The sequence below is a fragment of the Rhinatrema bivittatum genome, chromosome 6, assembly GCF_901001135.1.
Source record: "Rhinatrema bivittatum chromosome 6, aRhiBiv1.1, whole genome shotgun sequence".
NCBI classification, from domain to species: Eukaryota; Metazoa; Chordata; class Amphibia; order Gymnophiona; family Rhinatrematidae; genus Rhinatrema; species Rhinatrema bivittatum.
Window position 1 is genome coordinate 311,440,615 of NC_042620.1, and position 19,549 is coordinate 311,460,163.

Below are 19,549 nucleotides of genomic sequence, written 5' to 3' on the forward strand. Positions count from 1 at the left end.
GGACCTTCCCAAAGCTCACCCGAGCCCCAGCAGGAGCATCACAATGGAAAAGACAGAGCAGCTTCCAAGCAATAATGGGGGGGGGGAGGGGGCCCCACTGGCATTAGAGAAACGAAAGAAGAGACTTGCGATCCCACTTGGAGTAATTAATCTGCCCCGGGGTAAGCCCTGCACGGGACAGCTCAGAATTAAATCAGAACGGTGGCATCACCCCGATATATGCACCTACACACTGCAGAAGGAAGATCATCACCGCCTTCTTTTTCTACCTCCTCCTTCCGTACCCTACCTACCGCAAGACTCGTGAAGCCACGGTAAACCAACCTGCTAGAAAACCGTGTTACCACAGTATAACCAGCGGTACCTGATGGAGGCGAGAACCAAAAATCCAATGCCGGCCCAAAGGTCTCGCACACGCTTCCTCCGTCTCTCTCCCAGTTTGAAAAGTGCAGGGAAGGCCGGGAAGACCAAGAAGCGATTGGTCTGCCGGTAGCCAATCAAAGTGCCCACCAGAATGCGGTTGCTAAGGGACGGAGCGTGTGGAATTTTTCAAAAATCGAGGCCGGGAGCCAATCAGAATAGCTGCGTCGTACCTTATCAGGAAGCGGTATTGGGTAGAAAGAGCCGTGGCCGTTTTCATCTCCATGGTTTCTCTACATGAGTGGCTGCTGCGTAATGTCAGGCGGGATTTAGCAAGCATGGCTTGGTTTAAATAGTCTAGTGCAGCGCTTCTTTATCGATGTGTCGCGTCCTAATTACAGCCGGCGGAGCTGACGAACCGAGGATCCCGCGCTGCTAGCCACCGCCGGAGACCAGGCCGGCGAGCGAAGACGAGCTGTTCAGCTGGGGGCTTGTGAGTGTGTGTGTGAGACAGGGAGGGCGCTTCTGTGTGTTTAAAGTGAATGGGAGCCTGACCTGGGGGGCTGTGTGTATGTGAATATGTCTGGGGTGTATATGTGTATATTTCTGTGTGCATGGAAACCTAACTTGGGGGGTGGGGGGGTGTGAATGGGAACCTGTCAGGGGTTGTGTAGAAAATTTGTGCTGCCTCACTAATCTATGCCTTACTCAGGATGACTGGAAATAAAGTTTTCAGGTATGGAGAGCAGAGAATTGTACAACCTTATTAGTTTTACTTATTGAATGTCTGTCTGCCATTTTGAAATAATTTAATATTTGGGAAATGTTTTAAATTTTGCATGAGCTCAATTATTGGATGTTCTATTCCTTAGATCATTGGAAATATTCTTTTTTTTTATAAATATGGTTTTACTAATTGATTTATATTCTTCATTTTATTTGATTTATGCAGACTGCTGATTGTTTCTCCATTGCTGCATTGTATACAGTCTGGCTTGTTGCAGTTTCCGGTTCGGTTTCTGTTTATAGGTCATAGTCTGCAGACAGAAGCAAGGTCAGGAAGCAGGCTGAATCTCAATTGGAAGTCAGTATAGGAGCGGCCAAATGCAGAGGAATACAGAAGCAGAACCTGTTGCTTGGGCACCTGCCCAGAGGAGTGAGCTTCTTTTTGTTAGAGCAGCGCCGATGTTATCAATCCACCCCAAGGAAATCCTGGGAGCTGACCCTATAAAGCTGGTGAGTTGTTATAAGCCCTTACTTAGAGCAGCGGGATGCAGCAGAGGAGCAGGATGACAGGAACCATGCTGGGAGCCCCAGCAAGTCACAGGACACAATGCTGCACCCAGGATGATTAGGTACAGGACGCCGGCCACAGTGTAGCACCCTTTGGTTGGCAGCATGTTATAATTATTTACAACATGTATATTATATTTGCATGCACTTCTGTGGTATACCAACCAGAAAACCCAAGAAGAAATTGGAACCCATATGCTATTAGGCATATTGTGATGCATGTTGGGTGGGGGCTTGGTTTTCAGGAAGCCAAGAATAAATGGAATTATAATTACAATGTAGTAAACCTTCCATACCAAAACAGCATTAAATGCCAGCACTCACACAGTGACATCTATGAAAAAGCAACACTGCAAATATTACAAGAGGCTCAAAATACCATTACACGAAGGGGGCGCTATATGCCACGAGGCAAGATGGCCGATTAATCCTACGGCTCCCGCAAACTCTCACCCCAATTAATTAAATTTACCAGCAACGCAGGAAGCAAAAATCGTCAGTGTACGCTCGAACTACTTCTTAACCTGGACTGATGACCACAGGTAAAAAAGGAGACTTACAGAAGTTTTCCTTTACCAGAATGGCAGCGGAAACGAGGAAAACAGGGCCTGACATCATGGAATGTATGGCGGGAGATGGTACAGAAATAGAAGCTCTGATACTGTCCCCACAAGCTACAGCAGACTTTGCCCTGACTCTCTCTGACTACCTACTAAATCCCTTTTGAGAGAGTGGTTTGTAGAGCTGTGCGCCGATATGAAGCAGCACAAAGAACTGTTAACCTCCTTCTCTGAACTGTGGGAAAATTTCCTAGCTCTGGGTCATAGAGTAGATGAGCTAGATATTCGAGTGGAAGGCCATGAATCGACAATCAACTCCCTAATACATCATAAAATGGACACTCAGAATTAAATACGCTTTCTGACAAACTTGAAGATTTAGAAAACCGATCCCGGCGCCTCAACATTCGGCTGCGAGGGATTCCGGAAACCAATGAATTTACCGACTGTACGTGAGATCTTTCTGTACCTTTCTCCTTGCACAAATGCCACCCGGAGCTCCTTTATCAAAATCGAGCGTGCACATCGAGCTCTTGGGGCACGTAGAGATAATAAGCCACGGGATATCATAATTAATTTCCATAGTTACACCCAGAAAATATCCTGGCTGTAGCACATACAAAAAAAGATCTGGGAATGGAACTCCTTCGAAGTGTCTGTTTTTCAAGACTTGGCTGCAAGTATTTTAAAGAAGAGATTTGAACTGTGAACGATTACTGAAACTCTGAGGCGAGGGGAAATCAAGTATCACTGGAATTTCCCCTTCGCTCTGACTTTCCAGAGCGACTGCAAAACATACCGCCTGAAAAGCGCATCAGAAGCTCCTGAAATTTTTCACCAAGCTGCCCTTGAGCTTCCCTAAATCGCATCAACGGAGGTGTCCTCTTGATCCCGGGCGACAGCAGCTACAAAAGGGCAGCGCGTGGAGAGACCGAAGAGGCGTGCGAATAATAAACTGCCTCCATCCCAAGATACTCTGTCCGATCAAGGCTTAAGTGAGTGGATTTTGAGCTGCACCATGAGATGGGAAAACATACTGGCCAGGCATAAGACTGAACTGTATACTGTTTACCAAGACTGAAAAGCAAGTATAGCTAAACACTGCGTTTACTATCCAAAAGTTTATAGTTGAGTAATAATGCTTAAAGTTTAATGTTCATCTTTCTGTTATTGAGGGGGGTTGTCTTGGGTAATGGGCTCACCAAGAATGGAATCTGTGGAGGAGGGACAATGGATTATAATGCAAGGGGACTCAGCCCTGGGAATAAGCAGCACATACTTGGTATCACATAGTATTGGGAACTATATCTGTCAAAATTTCTTCATTCATGCAGCCTGGCATACAACAATTGAGCAGAGGTCTCTGACTTGGCTTCTATGCTATATAATAGCCATCATTCAAAACAGAAATGATTCGCATAGCTACATTAATGTCAAGGGATTAAATACATACAGAAAACATTACTTCTTAGGGATCTGAAAAGATTGAATATCACAGTAGCCTTCTTACAGGAGACTCCTATTCGTAAGAGCCATGAACACCTAGTCTCTTAAGGAATACTCGCATGTACACTTAGCAGCAGCAGGGAAACATAATAGATATGCTGGGACGGGAATATTACTTCCACACTCCTTTATGACACTCAAGCGCACGTGATCGATGACAAAGGGAGATATGTCTTTCTTAAAATCAAATTGGGCAAGGACATTTATTCATTATTATCTGTGTACGCTCCTAACCAAGATCACGCCGCCTCCTTCCCACAGATCATGCAATTATTAGACAATAATGGGGAGGGCTTTATAATCTGGGGGGGGGTGACTTTAGTCTGACCCTTAATTTGAAATTAAAAAATTCTTACCACCCTATTGGGAATAGGAACACTCCTGGGAAGAAGGCTAGAGCTGTATTAAGCAATCTTATGAAAGCATGGAATTTAGTGGATATGTGGCGCCATTGCAACCCAACTTCTAGATCTAGAGCATGCTCTTTCTACTCCAAGCCACGTAATTCTTATTCTCGAGTAGACCTTATTTTAATGGATACTTGCCTAGTCCCTCAGGTTAAAAAAAGTGAGATTGAATCGATTATGGTCTGATCATGGGATGGTTTGGATGGATATTTCTATTCAGGGGGGTCACAGGGGGCAAACATTCTGGTGTCCCTCCTCAAACAAAAAACATTTGTTCAGAAACTAGCAGCTCCTCTAAGCAAGTACGATCAGCTTAATGACAATACAGTAAGCTCAGAGAGCTGTCTATGGGAATGTTCCAAGGCTGTGATAAGAGGGCACTGTATCGCTAAAGCCGCGGCTGATAAAGAAAGGGAATGCCTCCGCCTCTCTCTACTGGGAAAAACTGATACGCTTACTAAGCAGCATTTTCGTTCCCAATCTACAAAAGTTTTTATAAACAACTTACTGAGGCTAGATTTTAAATTAAGCACCTTATGGATAATTAGGTTGTCATCTAATCTCGAATGGGTTAAGCAGAAATACTTTGAGGGAAGCGATAAGGCAGGTAAGCTTTTGGCCCATCAATTAAAGACTTGAACGGCCCAAAGTATAATTACTAAAATAAGACACTACCGACAAGATCACTATAGACCCCATGGCCATCAGAAAGTGTTTTTCAGACTTTTATGCTTTGTTATATAGCCCAAATACTAAAATTCAGGACGCAGACATTAGAGTATCTAGCAACTTTGCAGCTTCCCACGTTATCCCCGGAACAACAACAAGCCTTAGATCTCCCTATCACTACAGAGGAAGTGACATCATTGATCAAATCGCTCAAAAATGGCAAGTTGCCTGGAATGGATGGGCTCCCCGGAGAGTATTATAAAACACTCTCAGAGTATAGCCACACATTTAGTGGATTTTTTTCAATCACATTCAAGAAGGAGGAGGCTTCTCTGCTCAATCCAATACCACTCACATCACAGTATTGCCCAAGCCAGGCAGAGATCCATCACTATGCAGCTCATATAGGCCAATATCGTTAATTACCGTAATCAAGACTTAAAGCTATTGGCTAGAATAATAGCCTTGAGACTAAATAAATACCTGCCCTCCCTATTCCGTTCAGATCAAGTAGGCTTTGTGCCCCAGCGAATGGCGGCAGACAAAACAAGGAAGATTTTAGATCTAAGCTGGTGGGTTAAGAGAGAGAGAATATACCAGCTGCACTCCTCTCCATCCATGCTGAAAAGCTTTTGACACTGGCCTTTTTTGTTTGACGTTGACCAAAATGAATTTTGGTCCCTTCTTTTTACAATGGCTCTCTCAATTATATAACAAACCGCAAGCCATGGTTAAAGTAAACAGGGGTTATGGGGACAGGTTTGAAATTGGTCGAGGAATAAGACAAGATTGCCCCCTCTCTCCACTTATGTTTGCTCTTTTTTTTTTTTTTAGAACCCTTTGCAACCAGGATCAGGACGTCTGCATCTATACTGGGGATCACACTGGAGGACTACAGTTTTAAACTGTCCCTCTTCGCAGATGATATCATGTTTACGCTAGCAGACCCTGAGTAATCCCTAAAAGGAGTTGAACAAGAGTTAATTCTATTCAGCAGAGTATCAGGATTCAAGATGAATTTTGAAAAATCGGAATTACTCAGCATAAACCTCACCCACTCGCAGGTCCACAACATTTCCCAATCCTTTCCTTTCAAGTGGGCCAAAACATCACTCATATATTTGGGAATTCACATCAATACCAATTTACACGAGCTTTACAATCTTAACTATGTCCCCTTATCACAAACCATAGACAAAGATCTAGACAAATGGCACAAAGACTCATTCACTTGGCTAGAGCGCATTGCCATAATTAAAATGATGTCCTACCCCGGTACTTATACTTATTTACCACATTACCCATCCTACTACCACCAACTTACTTGCGGAAAACACAAAAGAAAATCTTTGACTTCATCTGGTGTCGCCGACCGCCTAGGGTGGCACGGTGCGTTTTTATACAGGATAAAAAACAGGGTGGACTGGGGATGCTGGACCTGCAAGCTTATTATGCGGCCGCTCAAATTAAAGTGGTAGTCGACTTAGCTCAGGTGCATAACTCCAAGCAATAGGTCCTAGCAAATCAATTTATGGTGGGGGAGATGCCTATAGGTACCCTTCCTTGGCAACCCAGGCAAACATGGCGGCCAACAAAATGTATCCCTTGGTCGTTGGTGACCACTCTGATGATCTGGGATAAGTGGAAAGGGAAAATAGTGGGGAACTACTCCTATTATTATCAAACCCATTTATATAATAATACTGAATTTGCTATTGGCTATCAATCTGGGATTTTTCAAGCATGGCAACTAGCAGGCATCAGTACTATAGGCCAATTACTACAAATGGGTGAAATAATAACTTTGTCAGTTAACGGAGGCATATATACTACCTCTGTATAGCTTTCTAGCATATGCACAAATTAGACACTTTATCCAGGAAATTAGTAGTCACCAAAAGTTACGAGGGACCTGATCGCTCCTTGAGAATATGTGCATTAAAGCTGACATACAGACTAAAGGAGTATCAAAGCTGTACAGACTGCTCAATGTCGTTGACAATTCAAACTTTAGCCACATCTCACAGTGGGAAACAGATTTAGGAGAATCACTTCCTATCAAGTCATGGGGAATTCTTTTTCAGAAAATAAGCAAGTGCTCTATCTCAGCACGATTGCAGGAAAATAGCTATAAATTGCTTTACCGATGGCATCTAGTCCCTGAGAAATTGCATTGGCGGGGCTGTGGCACTATTGGCTCCTTTATTCATATTTGGTGGGAGTGCGCAAAAATCTCCTTTTTTTGGCAAGCCATCTCACAGTGGACTAGTCGCATACTCCAGGAACCCGTTTCCCTAACTCCACTGTCCGCATTACTAAATGCTCCTATAGCGGACCTCAATAACCACCAACAGAAATTATGTATGTATATTATGATCACATCCCATACTAGCATTGCTCAGCATTGGAAATCCGTAGATTTACTGCTAGTGCAGGAAGTGGAGACCAAACTACACTACTATCGTCATCTCGACTATCTAACAGCAGTACAGCATGATGGAGTAGCTCACCATCTCGCAGTGTGGCAACCATTCTGCTCTAACACTTGACCCTTTACAGGTTTGGGCACTGCAACCCAACTGTCACCCTTAAGAGGTTAACACATAAGATTATGAAAGTACGTTAGGTCATTTGTAATTCTTGTTGAGCAGGGAGTGAGAGAGGCTTTGATAAATCCCAAAGGAAGTCATAATGTGTACTATTCTGAGTAATATAAGGTAATGCATTGAACACACTGGCCTTTGATGAGAAGCCTGACACACAGAGGCTCATCGGATCTGAATTAATTTCTCCAGATATTGTATCATGAGACTGCGATGATTCCTGAAATCAATACCAATGTATGCAGAGGACATGATGAACAAGGGGGGGAGGGAATGGGAACAGGAAAAGAGGAATTGCAATACAGATCTTTACGACTACTGTTTGAGTTTTGATCAAGACACGTTAACCATTGTTTATTAATTATTATCTACCTTATAAATGGCCTGTGACCGACGGCCCGCAAATGCGCAGTAGAGCTGCGCTCTACTGCGCATGTGCGGGCAAGGATGTCGATCAGAAAAAAAAAATGGCGGTGGGGCCGCAGGAGCAGGAGGAGAAGCAGCGGCGCCGCGCGCCGCGCGCGGTGCCGCTGCTTCTCCTCCCCAGATCTGCCGGCAGATCTCGGTGGGGGGGGGTCACTCCCGCGCCCCCCCACCGAGATCTGCCGGCAGGAGCGGGAGGAGAAGTAGCGGCACCGCTACTTCTCCTCCCCAGATCTGCCGGCAGATCTCGGGGGGGGGTCACTGCCGCGCGCGCGGGAGTGACCCCCCCCGAGATCTGCCGGCAGGAGCGGGAGGAGTTAATGGAGCCGGGTGAGGGTTGCGGGAAGTCACGCTTACGGCGCCGGGAGGAAATGGAGGTGGGTGAAGGGAGGGAGGGAGAGGGGGACTGAGTGAGGGAGAGGGGGACTGAGTGAGTGGGAGGGAGGGAGAGGGGGGACTGAGTGGGAGGGAGTGAGGGAGAGGGGGGACTGAGTGAGAGGAGAGGGAGGGTGGAGAGGAGTGGGTGGGGGAGGGGGGTGGTGAAGAGTGAGGGGAGAGAGAATGAGGGGGAGGTGAGAGACAGAGGGATGTAGCCCGTTTTAACGGGCTTTACGGCTTGTTTTATTATATTTGTCAGTACTGCTTTTTGTATTGAATTTGAAAACTTAATAAAATTTAAATAAAAAAAAAATACTATTACAGTTCCAATTAGGAAAATAGAATTAGCCAGGCTGCTATAAATCACTACACAGAAACATGCTAGCTGAATAGCTTACATCGGTCACATATGCAGAACACAGACAGCCCCTCACCAAACACAGGTTAAACAGACCATAAGTATAAATAGAAATGTGCAGTCAAAAAAAAAAAAAGTGAACTGGACACGGCAATAAGCCAAAATGGAAAAACACACTTCACCATTCCTCATAAAACATCAAATTAGGAAATGTAAATCATTACTCATAATAGCAACGTCACATTAATAAATAGGCTGATGCAATACCATGTGCTGGCCACAGTGCATGGCTCAACACGGGACTGGATGTGCATTTTGGATGCGTGTCCATCACCTCCAATGCACGTCCAATCGAGCATGTAGCTAATAGCGCTCATCATGTATAAATTCATGTTGATGAGGCTATTACCTATTTCTCTGATGCAAAAGAAAAAAAAAAGTGCACCAGATGTGCACACATTAACCCATAAAAATTAACGCCTGCCCAAAGCAGGTGTTAATTCTTGAGGAGCCCAAAAACGTTACAGAAAGCAGGAAATACTGCTTTTCTGTACCTTTTTTTAGTTCCTCTGGCTTAATATCATGGTAATATTAAGTTGGAGGAACCGAAATAAAAAAATCCAGACGATCAGGTTAGGAAAAGAGACGCTCAATTAACGAGCATCCATTTTCCTAACGCATGGCTGTGCACAGGTTAGGAAAATAGATGCTCCTCAAACTGAGCATTTGTTTTCCTAACCGGATGACCGCCAGCTCTCCTGGGCGCCTTTTGCCGAGAAGGTGCTAGGGGCACACAATTTCCCTTAGCATCTCATTTTTACTGCGGCACGATTTAAAAATTCGGGGGCCCAGGAAAGGTGGATCAGCGCACGTTAAGGGAGCGGGTGCTCATTCGTGAGCGTCCATTTAACGAACACAGATAATGCATCAGCCTGAAAAAGAATAAATATTTCAAAGCAGCTGACTAATAGAATATACAAAAATTTAAAACTCATAATTTTCCAAATAGCAATAAAATATTTCAGATACAGCAGACACATCAAATAACACCCAATAATTACAACTAATATGGATAAAACTAATTATCCTCTCTTTATACCTGGGGAAACTTTGATTTTCACATAGAAAAGCAGCCGACTTAGCTATGCTGTATGAGTACGTCCTCTGTGCCACTAGGTGGCGGAGCTCTCAAAGTCTATTAAAGACTTTTTCCCGTCAATTGCAGGGCTGAATTAGCCATGCATTCATGGGAACTGTCAATCAGGCCCTGGAGGTGGAGCTTCAAAGTGATGTCAGAGCTTTGCTCTGAGGCTGCGCGTGAGTTCCTGTGCTGGAATCGATTCTCCTCAGTCTGTTTTTACACGCGTGGAATCGCACGCAGAGCTTCAGACCTCCTCAGCATCACCTTCTCCCTGATGGGAAAAAACTTTTTAAAAAAGTCAAAAAATAGAGAGAAAATGAAAGAGCACGGTAAGAAGGAAGGGGGACGACCTTCGGGATTCAAGCTGTGCCGCTGCACAGGTGGCAGTAGTGAGCTGGAATGCCCGGCTGGGCTGTAGTCCCTCAGATACTGGAACAGCGATCCCTGGAGGCTGAGCTGTAGAGAAACTGAAATATAGTGAGTAGGCAGGGTATGCAGACTTCATGTACCGAACCTTATGGTAACACTCACACAATGACTCATAGAAGCACAGGAGCTGGAATGTATAGGCCCTCGAGGAGTGAGTACCTGGTTCCAGGGAAATCTCTGAGAGAGCATTGGTAACTCACTGATGTAGTTGGCAGTGATGACTTCCAGGCAAAAAAGAATACTGAGCAAGTCTGGGAATGAGGGCCCTCGAGGAGTGAGTACCGGTTCCAGACTGTCACCTGAAAAACAAAGGAGAGCGCGAGGCCCCCGAGGAACGGGTACCCCAGGTAAGTCCGAGTAGCTTAGGTAGAGTAACCCGAACCCTTGCTAACTCGAACTGTTAGCAAATTCTAAGATCTTATATATCCGTCGCGGGTGACGTCATCTCAGGGGGACGCCCCTGAGGTTCGCGCGATTGCCGGTACTTCAGTCGGGGCTGCACAGCACGTGCGCCCCTCGGCCTCCAGGAAACATGGCGGGTTGCATCATCTAACCGGTCCGGGGATGCCGGAGGACTTCAGCAGAAGGATGCTGCGGCAGCCAATCTTCCCGCGGGCGAAGAGGGAGGCGCCAAAGAGGTAAGGAGGGCAGAGAGAGGGCGTCGGGAACCGACGGACACAACAAGATGGTACAGAGAAGGGCAACCAAAATGATAAAGGGGATGGAACAGCTCCCCTATGAGGAAAGGCTGAAGAGGTTAGGGCTTTTCAGCTTGGAGAAGAGATGGCTGAGGGGGAGATATGATAGAGGTCTAGAATGGGTAAATGTGAATTGGTTATTTACTCTTTCGGATAATAGGAGCACTTTATGAAGTTAGCAAGTAGCACATTTAAAACTAATCAGAGAAAATTCTTGTTCACTCAACTCACAATTAAGCTCTGGAATATGTTGCCAGAGGATGTGGTTAGTGCAATTAGTGTAGCTGGGTTCAAAAAAGGTTTGGATAAGTTCTTGGAGATAAAGTCCATTAACTGCTATTAATCAAGTTTACTTACGGCTCGATACTGTAAGGCCGCGGTAAAAACAGTGTGGCAGTGTCAGGCGCACCCTTCCTCCCCGCACGCACAGTTCTCTTCACTAACTCCCCGATACTCTCCTCTAATCGCATGCAAATGCATGCCGCGGCTGTGAAGCGTTAGGGAAGGGTTATGCCCGCGCAACCCATTTTACTGTATAGGCGCTGTAACAGCGCCTACACAGTAACCTGGGTGCGCTGGTACCTGTCATTTCAAATGACATTTGAAATGACAGGCACCAGGAAGTGTAAAAAGTGTAAAAAAACAAAAAACCTGTGTGTTATATAAAAAAATAAAACAATTTTAAATACCTGTCGGAGGGCCGTGGGTCCAGGCTTCCGGTGGGCGGCGGGCAGCCATCAGCGGCATCCGGTAGTCCCTTCTCCCTTCCTCCCTCCCTCCCCTGCCTGGATGAGCGCCAAAATCGCACGGGCGGGTCGGCAGCAGGATCCGGGAGCGGCGGGTAGGCAGCAGCGGGGTCCGGGGGGGCAGCGAGATCCGGGGGCGGCAGTGAGATCCGGGGGGCGAGTAGCGGCAGCGTGTTCGATCGGGCAGGCAGGTAGGTGGCAAAATAAAGATGGCCGCCTGCACGGGAAAATCATGCAATTGGCCGCTGAAGACGTGACGTCACGACGTTTGGCGTCACGGGGTGTGACGTCACATCTTCAGCGGCCAATTGCAGCTTTCCCCCGTGCAGGCGGCCATCTTTATTTTGCCACCTACCTGCCTGCCCGATCGAACACGCTGCCGCTACTCGCCCCCCGGATCTCGCTGCCGCCCCTGGATCCTGCTGCCCCTGCCCCCCCGGACCCCGCTGCCGCTGCCCCCCCCGGCCCCCGCTGCTGCCTCCCCGCCGCCCCCGGATCCTGCTGCCACCCCCCCCCCCCCCCCCCCGCTGCCGACCCGCCCGTGCGATTTTGGCGCTCATCCAGGCAGGGGAGGAAGGGAGAAGGGACTACCGGATGCCGCTGATGGCTGCCCACCGGCCGCCTGGACCCACGGCCCTCCGACAGGTATTTAAAATTGTTTTATTTTTTTATATAACGCACAGGTTTTTTGTTTTTTACACTTTTTACACTTACCGTAGCAGGCCCGAGCCTTGCTACTTTTTCGTTTGTTTTTTTTTTACTTCGGGAGGAGGGGACCGGACGGGGCTGCAGGAGACCGGACGGGACCAGGGCGGGTAAGCAATGTTTTTACCCTACACTACACTACACTAACTCCTACTAGGGGGAGGCGGTAAACTAACACGTTAAGGCCGCGGCAGAACAGCGGGTTACGGAGGAGATAATATTAGCGCCCGTTACAGTATCGCAGTGGAATAGCTAATTCCTTCATTATACAGCTTTTTCGTTCATTTACATGCTGGGTGTGGAAAGGGTTTAGGAAAGGGTTTAGGAAGCGCTAAGGACGCGTGAAACTGGAGACTGTATCGCTGGATGGCCTTACTCGTCTGTATTGTGCGCTCCCAGCACGTTACAGACGGGGAATCTTTAACTCAACGTTACTGTATCGACCTGTTAGGGAATAGCCACTGCTATTAATTGCATTAGCAACATGTGATCTTCTTAGTGTTTGGGTACTTGCCAGGTACTTATAGCCTGGATTGGCCACTGTTGGAAACAGGATGCTGGGCTTGATGGACCCTTGGTCTGACCCAGTATGGAAATTTCTTATGTTCTTATAATACCCTGTACCAAAGAGCTGAACATTTTAAAGAGACTGTTGGAGGGGGAAAAGCCTGGATCCTTTGCACAGGGAAGCTGGTTTGAATGAGGATCTCCCCTTTCCCCCTCAACTCCACCAGTATCTCTCTATTAGTACTCGCACCTTGTCCCAACTAGTGTCTTTCTCTTTGTTACCTCAACCTTTTCTGACAAATCTCTCTGTCCTTTCTGTTTCCACCAGCCTCTCAATCAATCCCCGACCCTGTTCCCACCATCTCTCTCAGTCTCTCCATCTGTACCAACCAGTGTCTCTGTCCTCCCATCTGGTTCCCACCGAACTCACTCAATGCTCCTATCAGTCTCTCTCAATCCCTCCACAAGTCTCATCAATCCCTCTAGATGTACCAATCAATCAATCTCTCTCTTTCTCTCTCTCTCTCTCTCTCTCAATCCTATCACTAGTCTCTCTCTTGCTTTCAGTTCCCTCACCTTGTGCCCACCAGTCTCTCACTTTCTCTCTCTATCTCTTGCACCCTCAACCAGTGTCTCTCAATCCTCCCACCCTCTAATTCTCTCTCTCTCTCTTTCCACTCTATCCCCACAAGTCTCTCAATCCTTCCACCCTTTCCCTGTCTGTCTCAGCAGCCCCAGGAAAACATCCTCCACCCCACATAAGAATAATGACAGAGGCTCAGCGGCTGTAGCAGAATACATTTCACCCCACTCCTTGTGCTACTTTGCACACACACGTACAAATCTCCAAGCATCATCGTCCCCTGGCTCTCTCTTTTTCCCCTGCCCCCATTCCTCGTTTCCTTCATGTCCTTCCCTACACACTCTCCTCCCCTACCCTCTACCTAGCACCCGTATCCAAATGCACCCCCTCGCTTTCTCTCTTGCCCTGCCTTCATCTCTCTCTCTCTGCCTGCACCCACCCACCCTCTGTTCCTGATCCTAATGCCTTCTTTTTCTTTCTCCTTAGTACCATCTCTGGTTCTCTCTAACACATCCTCCAATATCACTCCCCCCCCCCCCTCTTCTAACTCTTACATGTCCAATCTTCCCCATCACCTCCGTGTGTGTCTCTCTCAAATCCTTCCCCTCTTCCAATCACCATTTCCAGTTCTCTCTGACCCCCTCCACCCATCACACCTCTTATGTTTCATTCTCTTCCCCTTTACCATTTCTGTCACCCTCCCTTGCCCCTTCACTACCTAATGCTCTCTGTCTTCCATCCTCCCCCCAACCAACATAGATACCTCACCACATCTGGCTATCTTTCACACACACCTTCCTCAACACCTCTGTCCCACCCCAAGCCCATCTTGCTCAGTACCCTCCCCCCTGCTCAATCACTACTTCTGGACACACTCTCCCCCTCTGACTTTCGTTCACTCCTCTTTTGCCTTTCCTCCTGTTTATTCAGCCCCATCTATCCTCATCCCTAGCTGTATTGTGACCCCTCCACTCCCCTCACAATATTTCACACACAATTCCCAATCTCATATAGTTCTTATGCAACCTTTTAGGCCAGCCCTCTCATGCTCTCTATTTCCTCCCACCCTAGCCCTCCTTCCCTCATACCTGCTGCAAATCAAGTGGCAGCATAGATCTAGGAGAGGAATAAGGTGCGACACACTACTTTGCTGTCTTCAGGAAGATGGAGAAGAGACATTCACCTCCTCCTCACTTCATTCAATGCTGGGGTTGGAGTGGGATGTAGGGTAGCTGACATATGAACCGATTCAGTAAAAGGAGCGGGCGAGCACCCAGGCCACTTTCCTGTGCATGCGTTTCAGGGGGGGAGAAGATGCAAATTAGGGCCCGCGGTAAAAAGAGGCGCTAGGGACACTAGCGCATCCCTAGCGCCTCCTTTTTGACGAGCGCGGCGGCTGTCAGTGAGTTTGACAGCCGATGCTCAATTTTTCGAGCATCGGTTCTCGAACCCGCTGACAGCTACGGGTTCGGAAAACGGATGCCGGCATAATTGATCGTCTGTCTTCCGGGCCGCGGGCAGATTTTTTATTTTTATTTTTTTAAATTTTTACTTTTGGGGCCTCCAACTTAATATCGCTATGATATTAAGACGGAAGGTGTACAGAAAAGCAGTTTTTTCTGCTTTTCTGTACACTTCCCCGGTGCCGGCCGAAATTGGCAGGCGTTAATTTCTGAAAGCTTTCTGTATCGCGCGGGAATAACTAATAGGGCCATCAACATGCATTTGCATGTTGCGGGTGCTATTAGTTTGGGGGGGGGTGTAAAAGCACGTTTTTGACGCGCTATTACCTCTTACTGTATAAGGGGTAAAAATAGCGCGTCGAAAATGCACGGCCAAACGCCGGAGCGCACTTTACTGTATCGGCCCGATAGAGAGTTAACAGGCCCGTCTCTGCTCAGTTATATTGTTCTCCCTGTTTCAGCCCCTCCCCTCCTGTCCTCTGCAGTGGTACTCAGTTGCCATGGGACAGGAGCACAAGAGCAACATTTTGCAAATGAAAGAGCCAGATGCAGCTTCCGAGCCACAGGTTGGCCTCCCCTGCCATATAGCCTAAGAGTGCTGATTGGATTGGCTGTATTGAGGTTGTTTTTAAATAAATATGACTTGAGAGGGTGGATGGAGCCTTCCCATTCTTGAGGACAGTGGAATGCTTCTACTGTTGATTCATTAGTGCCACAACTGCGGTGATGGGGGCGTACCCTCGAGTTGAGCTATGCAATTGGCTGGACTCCTCTTGATGCTTTATAGCCTGATAACATGCATTCTCATTAGGGCAGCCACATTTCTTAAATTTAGAGGGACAGCCCCTCATTTGGGGTTAAAAACAATCACTTTTCTACTTTGCCCAGAATAAAACTCCATCCAGTTCAAGGCATTCCATTCATTGTGTGACATGTTCCTCATTTCCATTACATGTGTCCCAAAATATCCCACAAAAATAGATTTTTGAAAGTCATCCTACCTACCAAATGAATGTTTTAGTCTTCTGAAATGGGGGGAGCCAACTGCCAGAGATGGAGGATGGAACTTGACGTTAAGCAAGTTCCTCACTAATACAAAATCCCCGTTCTACCTATTACACTAACCACAGTGCCTACTGTTACACATCATATCAGAGAGACTAAGAAAGTCCCATAATAACAACAGAGCAAATCAGACAATGCAAATAACTTACATTTTATACCACCACATCCCCACCCCTAAACCAGAAATGGCACTCAAGCTCCTGTCATGAGGTTTGTTGGGGGGTGGGGGGAATGCCAGTAATTCTGCTGTCTGCACCCTTTGGGGAGCCCTAAGACTTCTCTAAAACTCCTTTCTGTTACTATGAAGCCTCCTGATAGCCATCTTCCATTCAAACTGGCCACACAGAACCTGGTGATGTCACAGTCGCTATAAGAATGAGGTCACAAGACAGGCATTCCAAGCCCGTTCTAGTCTCTAACTGCAGCAACAGGCTGGAGAGGAAAAGATGGCACGATAAGGTGATAACATGATGATGGAAGCAGGATCTGGGAGTTGTTTACCAGCAGCTTAGCTCATAAGATCCTGTTCTAACATTCTACTGGATCTCCATAAAGACAAGATCCTGTTCTAACATTCTACTGGATCTCTACCCAGCCTCTTCCCAGGTAGAGAAACCTTAAATAGATTCAGTAACTGCTATCTTCTATACTCTTTTTTTTTTTTTTTGTAAAGAATGGTTTGGGTTTTAAATGTCAAGATCCCCCAAGGCGTCAGGTAGCAGCTTTCCTCAGAACAGGATGCCAAAGTGCTTTACATTTTAAAATATGTCACAAATGTATGTGCAGCCATCACAGGGGGGGGTCACACAAAGTTCGTGGTAGATATGGGATTAGAACAGACTTCTTGTTCGGAACTTGCTTTTCACTGAAATATTCTTGCCTCTTATGCATTATTTAAATCCCCGAAAGGCATACATAATTTTATAATCCCCCCGTCCTTCGGTGGTCCACATGTTTTTATTCTGTGAGAGTGGTACAGTGGGTAGTGCTAAGATCTGTGAAAATAAATAGGTCACAAAAAAAACTAAATCTTATGAATTAATGGTGTGGTGCTGCATAGCAGCATCTGCACATAATTACAAATTACTATTAGAATTACTGAGCATTGAGGCCCAGCAAGAGTCTCATTGAAAGATGATAATTATAGGTGTTTGCTCCAGTCCCCATCTTTGGGTATATAAGTGGCTCCATGATGGGTTGAAACTTACAGAGATTCAGGCAGATCATGCATTTGATTGCAGTAAAAACCTTTTGAACCCCTGCAGTCAGTTTCAAATATATGTGGGAAGACCCCCAAATTTTTCAGTTCTCATACCATCCGATATTCTGGAAAGGGGAGACTCAGGAATGTTATCTGAAGTATTTTGAAAATTGGATGTTTGACTCTACATTTCTTCAAAGTGACCAGTGGATGGCATTTGGTGTAGTTCGGGTACAGGTAGTGGAAAAGGTGGTGGAGTGATGGTGACTTGGTGGTGTGGTATCCCTTTAAATTTAAGAAGGTTTTGATTGGTTGGGAGGTGCCAGGGGAGGTATAAAGCCTGGGTCAACTTGGTGGGATCTGCCCCTTTTGCCAGTGTGGCATCTTGAGAAGAGGGAATTTCCAGGATGTAGTGGACCTGGGGTGGCCAGCCTGCGGGTTGGTGGGCCAGGGAGTAGCCCATTATGGAGTGGGACACTGCAAAGTCTTTGCCCCTCAAAGGAAAGGTTCCGAGGCTTAGGGTGTGGAGAAGAGGCACGTCCAACTTTTTGAGGAAATGTCCAGGAGGAAGGAATATTGGATTTCTGAGAAAAGGCGGTTCCTCCCTAGTGGAATTGGCCAAGAGGAAGGAGTAAGGAGTTATGAAATGAGGAGTGCCCCATGAAGGATCCAGAGGGCGGAGGATGCCAGGGAGACCTGCACGATGCTGAAGGAGAGAAGTGGAGAGGTCGCGTGATGAGAGAGTCGTGAGTAAATCCTAAGGATGTGATGATACCCATTTCCCACATGGATTTGAGTCAGGTGTTTAAAAGGAAGAGGAATCTGGGAGTCATAGACCTATGTGTTTAGGGTGGATTGGGATATGGAAAGATATGTTCTTAATGGTGGGAGAATTTTGACTACTATAATTGAAAGAGACGTAAACCAGTAAATTGTTGATATGGAGAATGGGGAGATCTAATTGACATTCAAGTGACGACTGAGAGATTGGCATTTTTATCCTCTGAGGTTCCAGTTAATGTGCCCTTAGGAGATTTTCTCTGACTGTTGTATCCTATGAATTCTGAAGTTTCAGTATTTAATGCATACCCGATTCTATTCCTGTGCATAGTTATTTGGCCGTACAACCAGAAATAAAGTTGAGAGTTTGGGTTTATCCAAGTGTGATGAGACTGTTTTGATGGTTTATTTGCACCAGCACTAAAGCGATAGTGAATGGGGCCAGGATTCAGGGATGGAAGGAGTTTGATGTTCACCCTGGCCAATCAAGGGAATGGAAACTGTCCCCGCTGTCTCTAGCGCAGGTCTACTTCGCCATCTGCTTGACCCATAATTTTGAACCCACTAAGTAAATTTGCGAGCCTGATTTCTTTCACCCAGGGTCAGTACCTCTCATTTTATGTATATGGTCACATAAACTTTGATTTTTTTTTTTTTTTAAATGTTATGAATCTCGCACACATGGATCCAGTTGGACCTGCTTGTCCTTCTGTTTCGTGGCACTCTCTGGCAGAGGAGTGCTGCACAACTGGCGTATTTACTGTTCTGTGCTGTGATCACGCCATAGAATAATAAGAAAGTTTGCTGTTTTTTGTTGATGCTGTTTCATTGTACTTTCCATTGTCCTCCACACATGGCTGAATTGTCTTTGGAAAGAATAAAAGCAGTAGTTTTACCAAAAAAAAAATAAAAATTTTGAGTTAAGAGTAAAGTGACATAAAGTCTAAAAACAGAAATATAAAAAAGGTTTTAAGGATCAATGGTCACAGTGACTAATTTGTGTGTATATATATATTCATGCTGCTTTTTTACATGAGTTAATATTTGTTAATCTCTTATCCTGGGGCCACAGGAGATGTACAATAAAATTCTAGAAAAAATGTTAACACAGTAGCACAAATCATACAAAATTAAACAAAAATTAACAATAAAAATGGTCAGCGCAGCACTGACCTAGGAATCCTGTCTCCAACTTCTGAGTAGAGAGAAACAATGAGCGTTGGCCTGAGGATCCTCTGCCAGGACAGCAGAAGAATCTAGGGTTTGTTTATTTTATTTTTTTCTATACCGCCTTCCCGTCCACCTCACTCCAAACCAGCTAATCCGTCTGGTTTTTTTTGTTTATTTTTTAACCATTGTATGCATGGATATGTGGTCTTGCCATTCATAGTGAAAGCAGAACTACATCTCAGTTCATGCAATGAAGCAAAACCAGGACCGGTTCAGTCTACAGTATTTGGGTTGATTTGGGAGAAATGGCAAACTTAAGGGGAGACACAATGAGAGTTACCATGCAGCTCCATGTGTTTAGGGAGAGGCTGAGCTGGTCCTGGTTTTCTACCTATTCCATGCATGGACTTGTAGCTCCTGCTTCCTAAGAAACTGGAGCTTCAAGTCCATGCTTAGAATGGGTGGAAAGCTGGGACTGACTCAGTCGCTTGCTATAGACATGGA

The 19,549-nt window shown here is 46.0% G+C and overlaps 2 protein-coding genes and 1 long non-coding RNA gene across 8 annotated transcripts in view; 2 read left to right on the top strand and 1 right to left on the bottom strand.

Moving 5' to 3' along the window:
- CCNB3 (cyclin B3) overlaps positions 1-532 on the bottom strand; it is a 91,444-nt gene extending 90,912 nt beyond the window's left edge. Inside the window, exon 1 of one of the 5 annotated variants that reach the window (XM_029607475.1) lies at positions 325-532. The gene's annotated coding sequence lies outside the window, so the exon portion shown is untranslated. Of the gene's footprint in view, positions 1-293 lie in introns of all 5 variants that reach the window. The other 4 variants (XM_029607474.1, XM_029607473.1, XM_029607476.1 and 1 more) reach the window with 4 other exon arrangements.
- A 91-nt stretch (positions 533-623) lies between these two features.
- LOC115094429 lies at positions 624-7,838 on the top strand. Of its 2 annotated transcripts, none has more exons than XR_003857550.1 (3): positions 624-853; positions 1,313-1,596; positions 5,630-7,838. It is a non-coding gene; the product is annotated as an uncharacterized LOC115094429 (long non-coding RNA). The 2 variants fall into 2 exon arrangements; XR_003857551.1 differs by having other exon boundaries at positions 1,390-1,596.
- An 8,450-nt stretch (positions 7,839-16,288) lies between these two features.
- Positions 16,289-19,549, top strand: part of AKAP4 (A-kinase anchoring protein 4) — a 116,949-nt gene continuing 113,688 nt past the window's right edge. The window contains exon 1 of the mRNA XM_029607478.1: positions 16,289-16,500. The gene's annotated coding sequence lies outside the window, so the exon portion shown is untranslated. The remainder of the gene's footprint in view (positions 16,501-19,549) is intronic.